A 15941-nucleotide genomic window follows, 5' to 3' on the forward strand; every position below is an offset into this window, starting at 1 on the left:
ACAGTAAGGGAAGGGTCCCAGAGAGCCTCCAGCCCATGTTTTGTGCAGATAGGGGGACTTGCACGGGGGGGCTCGCCTAAACATGCTCACAGCAGACTAAAGGTCCCCATGCACACGAGGGAATGGGGTGGAACCACCAGATATTTGCTCCTTAGACAGCGAGCCCAGCCCCATCAGCTTCTATATAAAAGCCCTTGTAGTCAACTGGGAAGGGAGCGACCAGCAACCTGCTCTCAGGACCCCTCTTTTCGCTGAGAGCTTAACTTTTAGCTTAACAAGTTCCACTGCACTCACTCTTCGATGTCCCCGTGCCTGTTTCTTCCTGGTCATGAGACAAGAACCTGGACCCAGCTGAGCTAAAGAGAAAACCTCCTGCATCAGTGCTACAGAACACTATCCTCTCTGTTCTGTGCCATGCGACTCTACTATTCCACACCACACTACGTAATATTAATACTATGCTGTGTGTTCTAATCTAGATTGTATTATGCTATGCAATACTACGTCATTAGTTCAACTGTATACTCTACAATACTATCCTACTTGTTCTATTCCAGACCATGTAATACTATTTGTCCTATTGTATACTACACTATATAATGTTACACTGTTTCTTCTATTCTATGCTACCCTATATAACATATATAACATATATGCTATTTGTTCTATTCTGCGCTACTCTATATAATTCTATTCTGTTTGTTCCATTCTATACAATACCTTGCATCATTTTACCATGTTCCACGATACAAGAGTAGAGTCCGTTATACTTTCATAATCTCTTTTCCAAGCTCTTACCCGGTAAGAAATGTGATGTTTTACTATGCCTCACATAAATGCACATTTCATGATAATCAATGCCATTTCCTATGGTTGTAGAATTCTGTCTCTATGATTCTACTGATACGGCTTCTTTGGGCTTTTCTTTAAGTCCTTTGCAGTGTCTGGTTTCCTAGTGAAAAGATGACTAAGGTCCCGATAAGATCCTACAAAACCAGCATTCACACAGGCTCACCTGTGTGCACACTGCTGGACTCCGTGTTGAAGGAGTGACAGGAAGACAGATGGCTGTCAGTGGATGGAAGGCAACAAGCACAGAGTAGATTCCAGAACTGAGACATGTACCAAGGCTCTGGCACAGCTGAGGGTCGATCCCAATTCTAGCCTGTCACAGAAAGGCAGAGGAGACTTCGCACAAAGAGCACAGAACTTTGCTTTAATAAAGCAAATGCTTACCATCCACTGTGAGGAGCTCAAGGAGAAATTGCAGTAGGCTCTACTAATGATACTGCTTTAAAAAATGGAAGGGAGAGGGTACATTTTCACATGGGCCATGTGGAAAGTTGGCTGGACCTGCCCCTGGACCTGCCGCTGGACCTGCCGCTGGACCTGTTCCTGGACCTGATGCTGGACCTACCGCTGGACCTGATGCTGGACCTGACGCTGGACCTGCCCCTGGACCTGCCACTCGGTCTGCTACTGGACTGCTAACAAATGCTGCTGATTTTTATGGAGAGAAAAGTACAATGCGTCTGAGAGCAGCTGTCCCAGCTCTGGATGAAGCCGGCAGAAAAAGGAAGCAGCAGAGACGCTGGTATCATTCAGTGGGCAGAGTCAATGACCCTCCTCTAAGTCCAGCAAAGCTCAACCTGCATGTCTGCAACTAGAAATACCAATCATAAGCCAGACCTCCTGGCAAATACCATTGACCCGCTGTAATTCTCTGTGGTGTATTATGTCCCATGTACAGGAAATCATTCACAAAGCCTTTAACCAGGAAGTACTAACATGACTTTTAATGCAATATAACAGCTTTGCACCCATTTAACATATATTTAACCCCAGTGGTATATGTAAATATATATTTTATAGAACATCAGGCATGTTTACCTAATGGCTCGAACTTTCACAATGTCTCTCTCCCTGAGAGGACAGCGGAGGATCCCATGCACTGTCTCCAGGAACATGCCCCTCCCAGAGAGGATTCACAAATCCAATGTGCACATGCATGCATGCACAGACACATATCACACACACACATACACACGGACACGCACACCTACATGCAATACATACATTCACACATGCACACACATTCACATAATCACGTAATACCACCACATAACACATGCATACACACACAACACTCAAACACACACGCACAAACATACAACACTCAAACACACATGCACAAGCATACACACAACACTCAAACACACATGCATATACATACACATTCTGACACACATACATATGTAAATGCGTAGACATAACATGCACAAATATACATGTATAACTATATACACACGAGCATCCATGCATGTCTACTTGCACATATGTGCAGTCGTGCCTAAACATGTAACAGATGCACACACATACATGCAACACAAATACACATGCACACATATACACATGCATGCACATGTACATTACACACAAAGGCACACATACATGCACAACACATATACATGCAATACACACTTTCATACACATAAATGCAAACACACATACATATATACATCCCTCAAAGACCCCATTATTCAATTCTAAACAAAGTAGTTTATCCCCCAAATGTACCTTCTCGTAATTAATAAGCTCTACTGCACATTTCTTGTTTCAAATAATGAGGTCTCACACACAGCACACACACATTTATACTCCAATACGTGTGAACATATAAATAGAAATAGGCACACGGGCACGAAGACCCTCTTCTGTAAAGGTATTCTCAAACTTGAACTGAACGAATTCTGCTAATTATAGTCAGAGTCAGCAAAGATATATATTTGACCTCGGAATGAATATACTCGTTCTTTTCGTTACCCCTGGCAACAGCAAGAATGTAAAACAGAGTTGTGCGATACCATGTCACTTATTCAATCCCACTTCCTGGGATCTGACCCACTTGGAATAGCGTTTCTGTCTGAGTGATTTCCTTCTGACTAAAATCATGAGACAATTCCTTCTCTTCCTGCTTTCTCTTTCCCAGGCCTTTTCACTGCCCTTTCATCATCTCGGAAACTAAATCATACTTGTCAAAATGGAATGCAAAGAAACAGCCTTAGGAGAGAATCCCACAATTGAATGGACCCCAGAGAGGAAAAAATATTCTTTTTGAAAATGTACAAAAGGAAAAGTCAAGAGGTCTGGGTTCCCTCTCATGACAGAAACAGACGTCAGCATAGCAGGTCGCTCAGCACAGTTCAGCTCTGTGTATGAAACAGAGATTCTAGTCCTTGTCCCTGTTTCAAGCTCTGTGTTTGAAACAGATTCTAGCCCTTGTCCCTGTTTCATGATGTTGCAGTGAAGGTAACAAAACAGACAAAGGGCACAGGCTGCAGAAAAGGATTTTAAAAGGATGACTTTTAAAATGTGAGCCTGCTTTTCAAGGGCACAATGAGGACATTTTCAAGTATATTAAAGCTGATATATAAGAGATGGGTATAAAGACTCTACAAGGTCATTAGACTTTAGACTTACAAAGAAAACAAATCACATTCTCCTAGCATCACCAGTCAGGTGTTCCACAAATACTAAGAATAGCCACTGCAATGGGGTCCACTATGAGGAGTCAAAACACAACCCATGAAGCATGGCCGAGAGCTCCTATAACCTGATTTCTAGGAATCTAATTTTAAACATCCTCACATCTAGCACATCACAAAAATACAGAGCTCCAAATGCTGTAACACAAGTGCTAACAACACCTACCCAAAAATATACGAGGCATTTCAGGCAAAAATCCCAGAATCAGAAGAACACAAGTTTTATAAGTTCTTCAAGAGCTGGTGCTGGTTGAGGCTCTTCTGCAGACTTCAACAAAAGACACGCTAGAATTAGCCATTGACGGTAACCCTGAGTCAACACGCACAGTGTTCAGAAAAGCACAAGGCCTGCTCCGGCTTGAGACCCCTGGGAACTTTCTCTGGACCACACCGAGTGGACGACTTTGAGAACTCAAAATAACCAACAACCAGTCCATGAACAGAGAAAGAAGACTGCAGCCTCCCTGGGGACCTGGCTCCATGCCTGCCCCCTTTCTTCCGGATACCTTTGCCCTTCCTGGCTCCCTCATCCACCTGGAGATGCTCTGGGTTCAGGCCCCTCTCCAGTTGTGTCTCGGTCCACAGCTGGCTACCTGTGTGAAGCACCAGGCCTTGAAAGGCCATCTCCACCTGCTTCCTGCACTTCCCACCCACTTCCACCATGACGCCCAGGCTCTGGCTGCTCTCAGGGATCAGGGCCGCCAGGCTCCCCTCACAGGCTCCAACTGGAGTCCTGCCCCCTGGTTTTCAGCAACACTTGGGACTCTCCTGGAAACTCTCGGCTCTGGGCTTTCGTGAACTGCACCATCCAGCTCTTCTCTGGACTCTAAGCAGGGCCTTCTCTGGGTCTTCCAACCCTTCCTCCATTTCCAAATGTGGGCTTTCCTTTGGCCTCCTCTCTCCAGACGTGCACGCCTCACACTCTGGCTACTTGACCTGCACTTCTACCTAAGAGGCTCCCAAATGCTCCCTGCTCCAGATTTTCCCCAAGCCTCCTCCTGTATTTCCAAACTTGCAGCTTGCAGTGGTGTCTCTAAGTATCTCTGAGTCAGGTCCACACTTGCTTCTCCTGATTTCCGGCAAAGCGCAACGGCGACCTCGAGGTGCAGACTCGCAGCTTCATCCGCCTTCCTGTACTCCCTCTTCCCCTCCTGACCCAGGCACCGAATTGCTCAGCTCACTGGCTGCCTTCTCTCCTCCTCCAGCCACGGCGAGTGCCCTGCATGAGCCTGCCCTGTCACCCCCCGGCTCCACGGCATGCTGCACATCAGAGACACGATTCTCTCCGAAACCCACAGTGGTTCCCTAGTATCCCACAGGTAAGGACTTCCACATTCTGGCCCCAATCAAACTTTCTGGCCTCAGATATGCACATGCATATTTTATCTATGCAAAGAGAGTACAGGCCTCACACCTGCTATCATTCCTGGGCTCCTAGCTCCTCTTAAAGGTGCTGTATGAGGTACCTATGCACTTTCCAAACACTAACTGAATATGCGCTTGGAGAACACTTACTTGATAATTTTGTGGCCTTGTCGGATAACGTGGACAAAGTGAGAACTATGCAGGTGTGTGGATGCTGCCTTGCCCAGACCTCACTTACCCAGACACTCCCAGATGCTCAAGGTGACCAGCCCTATTGGCGCACAGGCAGGCACAGGCTGCACCCCTACAGCTGGGCCCCGCGAGCTGAACTATAATTACGAAGCAGCTGTTTGCTCCTAAATCTGTTTATGCTGGTGCATTTGTTACACATTACTGAAACCAATAAAGTATGACTCCAAAGAGAGAATAATTGTATGAAAACTAAGTTGGATGCCTTTCAAAGACTTAATATAGGGGATTTTTTTTTCATTTTAATCTTTTTAAAATTGCTATCAAATTAGGTATGGACAAAAAATATATACAATGTTTGAGGAAATAATTTTTAATGGTTTCATATCTAACATACCTTGCTTCTCTTGTGTTGCCTATTCTCTTCTAGAAGAATAAAAACTGTGGCAGGCCTGCGATGGCTGTGGTTGAGGAAAGGGGCCACAGCCACAGCCAGCAGAACCATGCTCAGGAGCAGCCTAGCCCCGTGTGGAAGAGGCGTGAACACTCTCGGGAGAGGTGGATGTGCACTAACGGTTCCCAGCTCTGACCTCTTTGATTAACTGAATGCGGTGATTGGTTTTATCTGAACGTCAGACAAAAGGGTGTCTACGTCCAGGAAAGACTCTAAACACTCTGGACGCTGCTGGAGCAGATGGTGACCGTGACCCAGTGATACCACTCTCCAGTGGGCAGCCAACCCAGTCTCCTAATCGTAAAGGACATTCATAGCAACACTACGAAAAAGAAACACTACTGTTCTGACCCAGAAAAGTGAAATTTAAAACATAAAATACACAGGTTCTAACTAAGAGGCAGACAGACCGGGCACGGTGGCTCACGCCTGTAATCCCAACCCCTTGGAAGGCCAAGGCGGGTGGATCACTTGAGGTCACGAGTTTGAGACCAGCCTGGTCAACATGGTGAAACCCCATCTCTACTAAAAATGCAAAAATTACCCGGATGTGGTGGCGGGCACCTGTAATCCCAGCTACTTAGGAGGCTGAAGCAGGAGAATTGCTTGAACCTGGGAGGTGGAGGTTGCAGTGAGCCGAGATCACGCCACTGCACTCTAGCCTGGGCAACTCCTTCTCAAAAAAAATAAAATAAAATAAAATAAAATAAAATAAAATAAAATAAAATAAAATAAAAGGCAGACAAACAAAGGAGATTTCCTCTGATCTTAAAAACAGAAGTATTTGTTTCACAGCGTGGATAATTGAAGATCTGCATAGAAATCACCTAGGGTCCCGCCCTCCCTCACAACAGACTGGGATAGAGGGAAGGAGGGCAGGAGGTGAGCCCCTTGTCCACGAGAGCCTCCTCCCACCCTATCCCCTTCCTCAGGAGGGCGGCCTGCCCAGTGCAGGCTCCCTTCTCCCCAGGTAAGACCCTGGCGTCTCTACAGGAACACCCACCTCCCTTCCCTGCAATCCACTCCAGCTGCTCACGGCCAGTCAAGGGGGGCGCTCTTCAGAGAGGAGCAAACGGTTTCGAGGACAGCCTGAACTCCAACGTCCCAGGTGTGGCCTGCCAGGAAGCACAGAGGAAGGATGCAGGTCCCGAGAAGGAGGAGGCGCAGGAGGACGATGAGAGAGAAGAGAGAGACAAGAGAGGCAAACTGCCCAGCGGGGGGTTGAGCACAGGACCTGGTTGAGGCCTCCTGGGGAGGGGCAGAGGCAAACAGCCTGCTGCTTCTAGGCTGCTCGGGAAGATACAAGCTCGAAGGGGCTGCAAGGCAGGACTCACTGAGGAGCAGTCATGTGGATGCCCCGCCTCTCACATGGCACACACTGACAACATGCAACTCACATGCAACACAACACAACACGCATGTACAATGCGGTTATACAACACTGACAACACACACTGCACACAAACACACACAACCTATACAACACATACCCAATATCTGCGACTCACAACACAATATGCATTTATAACGCACTCATACGACACATAACCAATACATGCAACTCACACACAACATGTGCGTACAACACACTCATACACACATACAGCACACGTAACCTACATACAACACAACACGCACGTACAATGCACTCATACAGCACACACAACACACAACTCACATACAACATGCACATGCAACACACTCATATGCAGGGGCCCTTGAAAACAGTATGCTAAGAATAGATAGGGCTCAAGGACAGTATCTCCAATTGAACTTTTAATGAACTCCCGTAGGCGCCAAGAAGGTGGACAAATAAGGAAGAGCATAGAGACAAGGAACTAAGCAGAAGGTTACATCTGGGTAAAGAAAGTTTGTTTTGCATTGTGTTCTTTCTGCTGACGTGGGGTTTATGGAGTATAAATAAAGTGAGGCGGAGGCTCTGAGTGCGGCCGCCATGTATGTCTTGTCCTGTGTTGTCTTGTGTGTACATTCCTTTGTTTAGGAAACACGTGGACCCCAACAACTGGCGCAGCGAGCAGGGTCTGTAGCTCCAAGAGAGCAAGGAACCAGAGGGGGAGCACCCTGGGTTTGTAAGTAAAACAAAAAAAAAGGGGGACCCACGGGAAAATTATGGGGAATTCCACCTTTCTGGCCTCAGAATATTTATGGCTGTTTCAAGGACTGTTGCTGTCTATAGGAGTAGAAGTGAAAAAAAAAAAAAAACTTTGAAGTGATTGTTTGCCCATGTTGAAAAACATTGTTACTGGTTTCAGTGTCAGACTAAAGTGCAGCTGAATCGGAGAGAATGGTTACAGGTAGTAAAAGCTCTGCATAGAGCTCACCAGTTAGGGGATACTATGCCTCTAAATTTGTGGACCTTGTGTAACTCTATCACTCAGGCATTAGAGTTACTTGAGACTGATTCAGAGTGTGGTGATGTAGCCACAGGAAGAAAGGCATCTGAGGATTTGGGAAAAAATAAATCTGAAATGGAGCCCATTTGTGCCAGGGTAACAGAGGATGGGGGGGGGGGGGGTAGCAAAAGGGAGAGAAGAGAAAAAGCCAGCTCTTCCTTCTTCTAAGGGGAATTTTGACATGCAGCGTATTACGGAAATGCTTCAACAGATATTACAGATACATTCTTCTAATCCACCTTTGTGAGCTTTCCCTGTTTCTTTTCCTTCTGCCCTGTCAGAAGAAGATTTTCCAGTGCCTCCAACCCCCCAGCTTCCTTACCTTTGTCTGGCAAAGTTTTCTCAGTGCCTTTCCCGCCATTGGGGGAGGGAGAAAAGGAAAAGATAAGAAAATTTAAGGAGCTGGATCTGTTTCCAATTATTCGTGCTTCTTTTGCTCCTAATGCTCAGTTTCCAAATGGTGGCAATAATGTTCAATTTAATGCCTTACAATTTAAATTTTTGAAAGAAATGAAAGCTGCCATTACTAACTATGGACCTCAATCTCCTTTTATCCTTGGTCTTCTCGATGCTTTTTCATCAGAAAATTTGATGATTCCTATAGACTGGGAGACTTTGGGGAAGGCTTTTCTTGATCATTCTCAGTGGTTACAATTGCATAGCTGGTGGATGAACAAGGCGCATGTACAGGTTAAAAAAAAAAAAAAGCTACGTGTGATCCCCCAGAACTCACTGAGGAACAAATCACAGGCACGGGCCAATATGCTACTCTTAATGTTCAGGCTGGCCTAGATGATGTCACCCTTACTCAAATCAAGACTTTGTTTTTAAGGGCCTGAAATAACGTAGAGATAGCAGGAAAATCTTCCCTTTCCTCTGTGAAGATTTTACAGGGCACAAATGAACCATATCCAGATTTCGTAGCCTGTCTTCAGGATGCTGTCTTGAAAATTGTGGGTGTTGGCCCTGCTTCAAAAATTTTGTTACAAACATTGTCTTTTAAAAATGCTAATGCTGACTGTCAAAAATTGTTAAGACCGTTAAAGGCCAGTGGGGCCAATTTAGATAAATATACTAAAACTTGTGCTAGTGTTAGAGGGGTTATTTATAATGCTCAATTATTTGCTGGAGCTTTGTCTAAAGCCTTAAAAGGAAATAACGAACAAGGTGTTTGCTTTCAGTGTGGTAAACCTAGACATTTCAAAAAAGAATGTCGTTAAAAATTGAACACTTTTATCCCTCAAGGCAGAAAGCTGCCTTCAGAGGTGTACAAACGTTGTGGTAAAGGTCGACATTGAACAAATAAATGTCGTTCCAAAACTGATAAAAGTGGAAATTTACTGTCTCCTCTCCCGGGAAACGGGAGTCGGGGCCCACAGGCTTGGGGCCCCAACAATTACAATACAAGTCTACTACAATACCCAGTGAGCATGGCCTACAACATCAAGGAATAAATTCAAGTCCTCCTTAAGGATTCCACACCTTACCCCAGTTTCTCAGCTTTATGCGGCAACTAGGCAGAGCACCGCTGCTGACTTAGCTATTACTCAGCCTTATACCTTGTCTCCTAATAGAGGAGTATATAAATTAGCTATTAGAGTATGTGGCCCTTTGCCAAAAGGACATATAGGACTTTTGTTAGGTCAAAACAACAGTGCTATACAGGAATTAATGGTGATTCCAGGAATCATTGATCCTGATGTTACTAATAAAATTCTTATTATGGTACAAGTCTCACAATTTATACGCCTAGAGGCAGGGGTACATATTGCACAATTACTTTTATTGCCTTTTTTTCCGTTCCTATCTGGAGAGGTATCTCGACAGGGAGGGTTTGGTAGCACTGGAAAAACTGTTTTTTGGGAAACTTTAGTTTCTAATCAAAAGCCCTTATGTTCATTGCACATTAATGGAATAGTTTTTAAAGGGTTAATTGATACAGAGGTAAATGTGTCTATCATTTGTTTAAATTAGTGGCCTATACAATGGAAAAAAAGACAAGTTTCAGTTATACTCACTGGCTTGGGTGCTGCTTCTGTGGTTTATCAAAACATAGAACCTTTAACCTGTGTCGGTCCTAAAGGTCAACAAGGTCAAGTGTTTTTTTTATTGTTCCTATCAATATTAATCTTTGGGGATAAGATCTTTCACAACAATTTGGTGCTTTTTTAAACATTCCTCATATTTCCTCAGCTGCCAAAAATATGATGTTCAAAATGGGCTACAATCCTTTAAACTCATAGCCACTGTTCACCAGCCTCAAGTTTTATAATTAAAGTGGAAAGCTACCGCTCCTGTTTAGGTGAAACAGTGGCCATTATCTAAAAAAAAAAAACAAAAAAACCACAAAAAACAAAAAACAAAAAACAAAAAACAAAACACTTAGGCCTTTAAAAGAATAAGTCAAAAAACAAATGGCCGAGGGACATATAAAGCCAAGTACTTCTGCATGGAATTCCCTTGTCTTTGTCATGTTAAAAAAAAAAAAAAAGAAAGAAAAAAAAGAAAAAAGTAAAAAATGGCGTTTATTAACTAATCTTAAAACTATAAATGTTTACATTCAACCTAGGGAAAGTTTACAGCCTGGTCTTCCTAATCCTGCCCTTATCCCACAAAGCTCATGGTTATTGATTTAAAGGATTTTTTTTTTTCTATTCCTTTGGATCAAAAGGATTGTGAGCATTTTGCCTTCTTTGTCCCTGTTTTTAATAATTCTCAGCCACTTTCTCGATATCAATGAAAAGTTTTACCTCAAGGTATGTTAAACAGCCCTACCTTGTGTCAAGAATTTGTCCATCAGGCCTTGGATACTGTTCGAAAGCGTCATCCTTCTGTTCTTTTATATCATTATATGGATGACATTCTTCTTGCTGCACCCACCAGAGAAAAGCAGCAAGATGCTTTTGCATCATTACAAACTCGGCTTTCTTTCTACTCACTTAATATTGCCCCAGAAAAAATTCAAGTGGATTTTCCTATTCAATATTTAGGTTATACCTTGGGAGCACGAAATATTCGACCCCCAAAAATTCACATTCCACGTGATCATTTGAAAACATTAGATGACTTTCAAAAGCTTTTAAGAGACATTAATTGGATGCGTCCTGTTTTAGGAATACCAACATATCAGTTACAACATCTTTTTTCTATTCTAGAAGGAGACAGTCACTTGGACAGCTCACGTCATTTAACTCCTTTGGCTTTACAGGAACTCCAGCTTGTAGAAGAGCAACTTCAAAAGGCCCATTTACATTATATCCTTCCCGACGTTCCCCTTTCCTTTTGTTTATTTCATACTTTACATTCTCCCACAGGAATGATTCATCAAACTAATCGGCCACTAGAATGGGTCTTTTTGTCAAATAAAACATCTAAATGCTTGACTACTTATATCGACCGTTTAGCTGAACTGATCATCAAAGGACGGCATGGCTGCCGACAACTTTGGGGAGGAGATCCTTCCTTAATTATCTCTCAATTCACTCATAGTCAAATTACTTATCTTCTTGCAACTTCTGATTCTTGGCAAGTTGCTTGCGCTTCATTTGTTGGACAATTTTCTACCCAATATCCTAAGTCTCCGATCTTTTCATTTTTTAGGCAACATTCTGTGTTGCTTTTCTCACCAATTTCTGTATTTCCTGTTCAAGGTCCTAATTTTTTTACTGATGCTAGTAGCAATGGTACGGCTGGATATTGGAGTGTTCGTCAATCTCGAGTTACAGTTTATCCTTATCCCTCGGTGCAACAGGGAGAATTGTTTGCTATTCTCATGGTCTTACTTGATTTTCCTACTACTAGTTGTCACATTGTTAGTGATTCTCAATACGCCGTTTATGTTACTTCTTACATTTCTCAGGCCACTTTACCTCTTTGTGCTACTTCTTCTCTTCAAAAACTCTTTTCTTTGTTATCCTCTACTTTGAGCCAACGTCGAGCTCCTTTATTCATCACTCATCTTCGTTCTCATTCTCAACTTCCTAGACCATTACTTCATGGTAATACTCAGATTGATTCGCTTTTAATTGGCCACCTGCAGGCTGCAGAACAAAAACATGCTCTACCTCACACTAACAGTTCTGGCCTTCAACGACGGTTTCATTTAACTCATAAACAAGCTCGTTCTCTTATTCGAGCTTGTCCTTCCTGTGCTCCTTTGAGCATTCCATCCTTCCATCCTGGGGTTAATCCACGAGATACTCAAGTTAATCAGATTTGGCAAATGGATGTCACACATGTCCCTTTTTTTGGACGATTAAAGTATGTTCATCATACCATTGATACCTTTTCTCATTTTCAATGGGCCACTCCGTTGCCATCTGAGAAAGCTGATTCTGTTATTACACATCTCTTAGCTTGTTTTGCCATCATGGGCATTCCTCTTATACTTAAACCTGATAATGCCCCTGCCTATGTCTCTCATAAATTACAAGTTTTCTTACAGCAATACAATATTCAACATATCACCGGTATCCCGGGCAATAGTCAAGGTCAAGCCATCATTGAGTGCGCAAATTTAACCTTAAAAACTCAACTGCAAAAACAAAAAGGGAGAAATGAGTCCCCCAGAAACCAGATTCTGAAGGTTCTTTTTACCTTAAATTTTTTGAATCAATGGAGACAATTGCAAGACTCCGCTGCCGTAACCCATCTTTCCTCACCTCCCTCGGTGATAGTCCCCGCTGACAATTTAAGGGTTTGGTATCCTAATGAAGAAGGTAGGTATGTTCAAGGGCAAGTTCTAAAACAGGGACGGGGCTATGCTCTTGTCCTTACAGGGAGCGGACCTGAGTGGTTTCCTACAAGACGATTGAAACCCTGTTGAAAAGAAAACTGGATTCAGCATGCATTTCTTCCTTTGTTGGATGTGCCTCGGTGGGGGACTTATTTCCCTTAGTGAGGCTTTGTATTAGTATTGGACTTATATTCCCTTTCCACCCTTGTATCAGGGAATCGCCCGGGGGAGGTGGAAATTAAGATTTTCACCAATGACACTACTTGGATGCCATCCCCCTATATGGACAAGGACAACATAGAATGAGAAACGGGAATCATAAACAGCACATACCAATTTGGAGTGGAAGGACTTCCAATATGCATAGGAAATAGTCCTCATTGTCTCCAAAAATCGCATGAAGCCTGGGCTGTTCGCTATAATCATAGTCATGTGGTTGCTAATATTGTTATTATTGTAACTAGAAGTTTTCAGTATAATCATACTGTATATAGTAATGAGACTATTCCTAGTTCTTTACCTTTTTGTCCTATCCCAGAGGTTTCCCCTAATATTGAGGTGCTGGAGTGGCAACAATGTCGGGGAACAAAACCCCGGATTTTATTAGAATACAATGGGATGCAAATAACTGATTGGAGTGTGCACGGTGATTTTCAAACAAAATTTAGTCACATACCTTTGAAATGGCACTGGGTAAATAAAAGTATTGCCGCTAATGGTAATGAAACCTTGGTATGGCATGAAGGAGGCCTGTCGCCACCTATGCCTCATCTTAGACACTCTTTACAAGTACAGAGTCATCTTTGGAAGTTGTTAGCTGCAGGCGATGCCATTAGCACTTTTGTGGGAAATATGTCCCTTAATCTTTCTAACCCGAATAAGTCCTTTCATATTCAGTTATATCGGAATACCTCCCGATATATTATTGCTTGTGTCCATAAGCCCTACCTATTATTAGCGGGGAATTTGACATGGGATAATGATACGGGGATTGTTAATTATACAGATACGTGTACATTTTTGTCTTGCCTCAATCATTCCTGGTGGCACAACTTTACTGGGGATATTTATATCCTCAGAGCTTGTAAGGAAATTTGGCTACCTGTTAACCTTACGCGACCATGGGGGGCATCACCTCTTGAGACTTATATTTGGACTTTTCTCCAGTGAACCCGCCATTATAATTGCCTCGGTGATGAACCTTGTCGCCATCGCCTCCACTGCGGCTGTAGCAGGGCTCGCTCTACATCAAAGCATACAAAATGCTGAATTTGTGCAGCAATGGCACGAGCAATCTCACCGGTTATGGCTTTAACAACGAAACTTTGATTCTCAACTTGCTGAAAGATTGGACAACATGGAGCAAGCATTGACATGGCTTGGAGATCAGCTCACTGTCCTCAGTACTCGGATAACATTACAATGTGATTGGAACTCCACTCAATTTTGTGTAACGCCTGTGCCTTTTAATATCTCTCAAAATTGGACCGAAATCCGAAAATTATTAGTAGGCCATAAAAATATTAGTTTGGACATCCAAGAGCTCACTCAAAACATTCTGAAGCATTTTGACAACAATTACATGCGTTGTCTGGAACCGCAACCCTGCAGGAGCTGGGTCAATGCCTTGCTGCCCTTAACCCATGGATCCAGATGAAAACATGGATTTCTACAATCTCTGGAAGTATATTGCTTTGGGCGCTCGGATTGGGTCTGCTTCTCTTGGTGATCTGATGCTCCCTCCGTCGCCTCCAAAAACAAAGGAAAACACAGGACAAATATGGGCTACCGTTTTAGGATTGAGGCAAAACAAAAAGGGGGAAATGCAGGGGCCCTTGAAAACAGTATGCTAAGAATAGATAGGGCTCAAGGACAGTATCTCCAATTGAACTTTTAATGAACTCCCGTAGGCGCCAAGAAGGCGGACAAATAAGGAAGAGCATAGAGACAAGGAACTAAGCAGAAGGTTACATCTGGGTAAAGAAAGTTTGTTTTGCATTGTGTTCTTTCTGCTGACGTGGGGTTTATGGAGTATAAATAAAGTGAGGCGGAGGCTCTGAGCGCGGAAGCCATGTATTCTTGTCCTGTGTTGTCTTGTGTGTACATTCTTTTGTTTAGGAAACATGCGGACTCCAACACTCATACAACACACAACACTCATACAACACACAACACACATAACTCACAACACAACATGCACACACAACACTCATACAACATACATACAATACACGCAACTCACAACATACACATACAACACACTCATACAGCTCACGTACAACACATGCAACTCACGTTCAACACAACATGCACGTACAACACACACAACACACGCAACTCAACACAACATTCACGTACAACACATTCATACAACACAACACTCATACAACGTACACACAATACATGCAACTCACAACACAACATATACATACAATACACTCATACAACACATACAACATATGCAACTCACGCACAACACAGCATGCACGTACAACACACTCATACAACATATAACACATACAACATACACACAACACACGCAACTCAACACAAATACATGTACAATTCACTCACAACACATGCAACCCATAAACACATGTACAACACACTCATACAACACACAACACTCATACATCACACACAATACATGCAACTCATATACGACATACACATACACACATACAACACACAACACTCATACAACATACAAAGCATGCAACTCACAAATACACGCACAACACACTCATACAACACACAACACTCAAACATACAATAAGTGCAACTCAACACAATATGCACATACAACACATACAACCCATGCAACTCACATACAACACAACACACTCATACAACACATTCATACAACACACACTATACATATTCTAAGTATGAAATAGAAAACAGCACACACACAGTTTCTAAATTTGATGAAAACTTTTTTCAAGAAAGTCGTCCAACATCCAAACTGGTACCATGTCCTCATTTTCAGTTGCTGTTCAGATTCAAGCATTTTTATCATCTACTCTATGAATTACAATAATACAGCATAAACCCATTTTTCATTTTACACCCACTTTGGTGTGGGGTGCTCCAAAACAGGGGCCAGGAGCCTCAGAGTCGTCCCTCGGAACAAAACACAACCGACACTCAGAGGCCAGAAAGGGAACTCGGGGGGTGACATACACTCTCTCATCTGCAGAGCTCTGCTTCAAATACTTTACATGTAACCAGGGCTGGAA

Source organism: Chlorocebus sabaeus, chromosome 14, assembly GCF_047675955.1.
Source record: "Chlorocebus sabaeus isolate Y175 chromosome 14, mChlSab1.0.hap1, whole genome shotgun sequence".
NCBI classification, from domain to species: domain Eukaryota; kingdom Metazoa; phylum Chordata; class Mammalia; order Primates; family Cercopithecidae; genus Chlorocebus; species Chlorocebus sabaeus.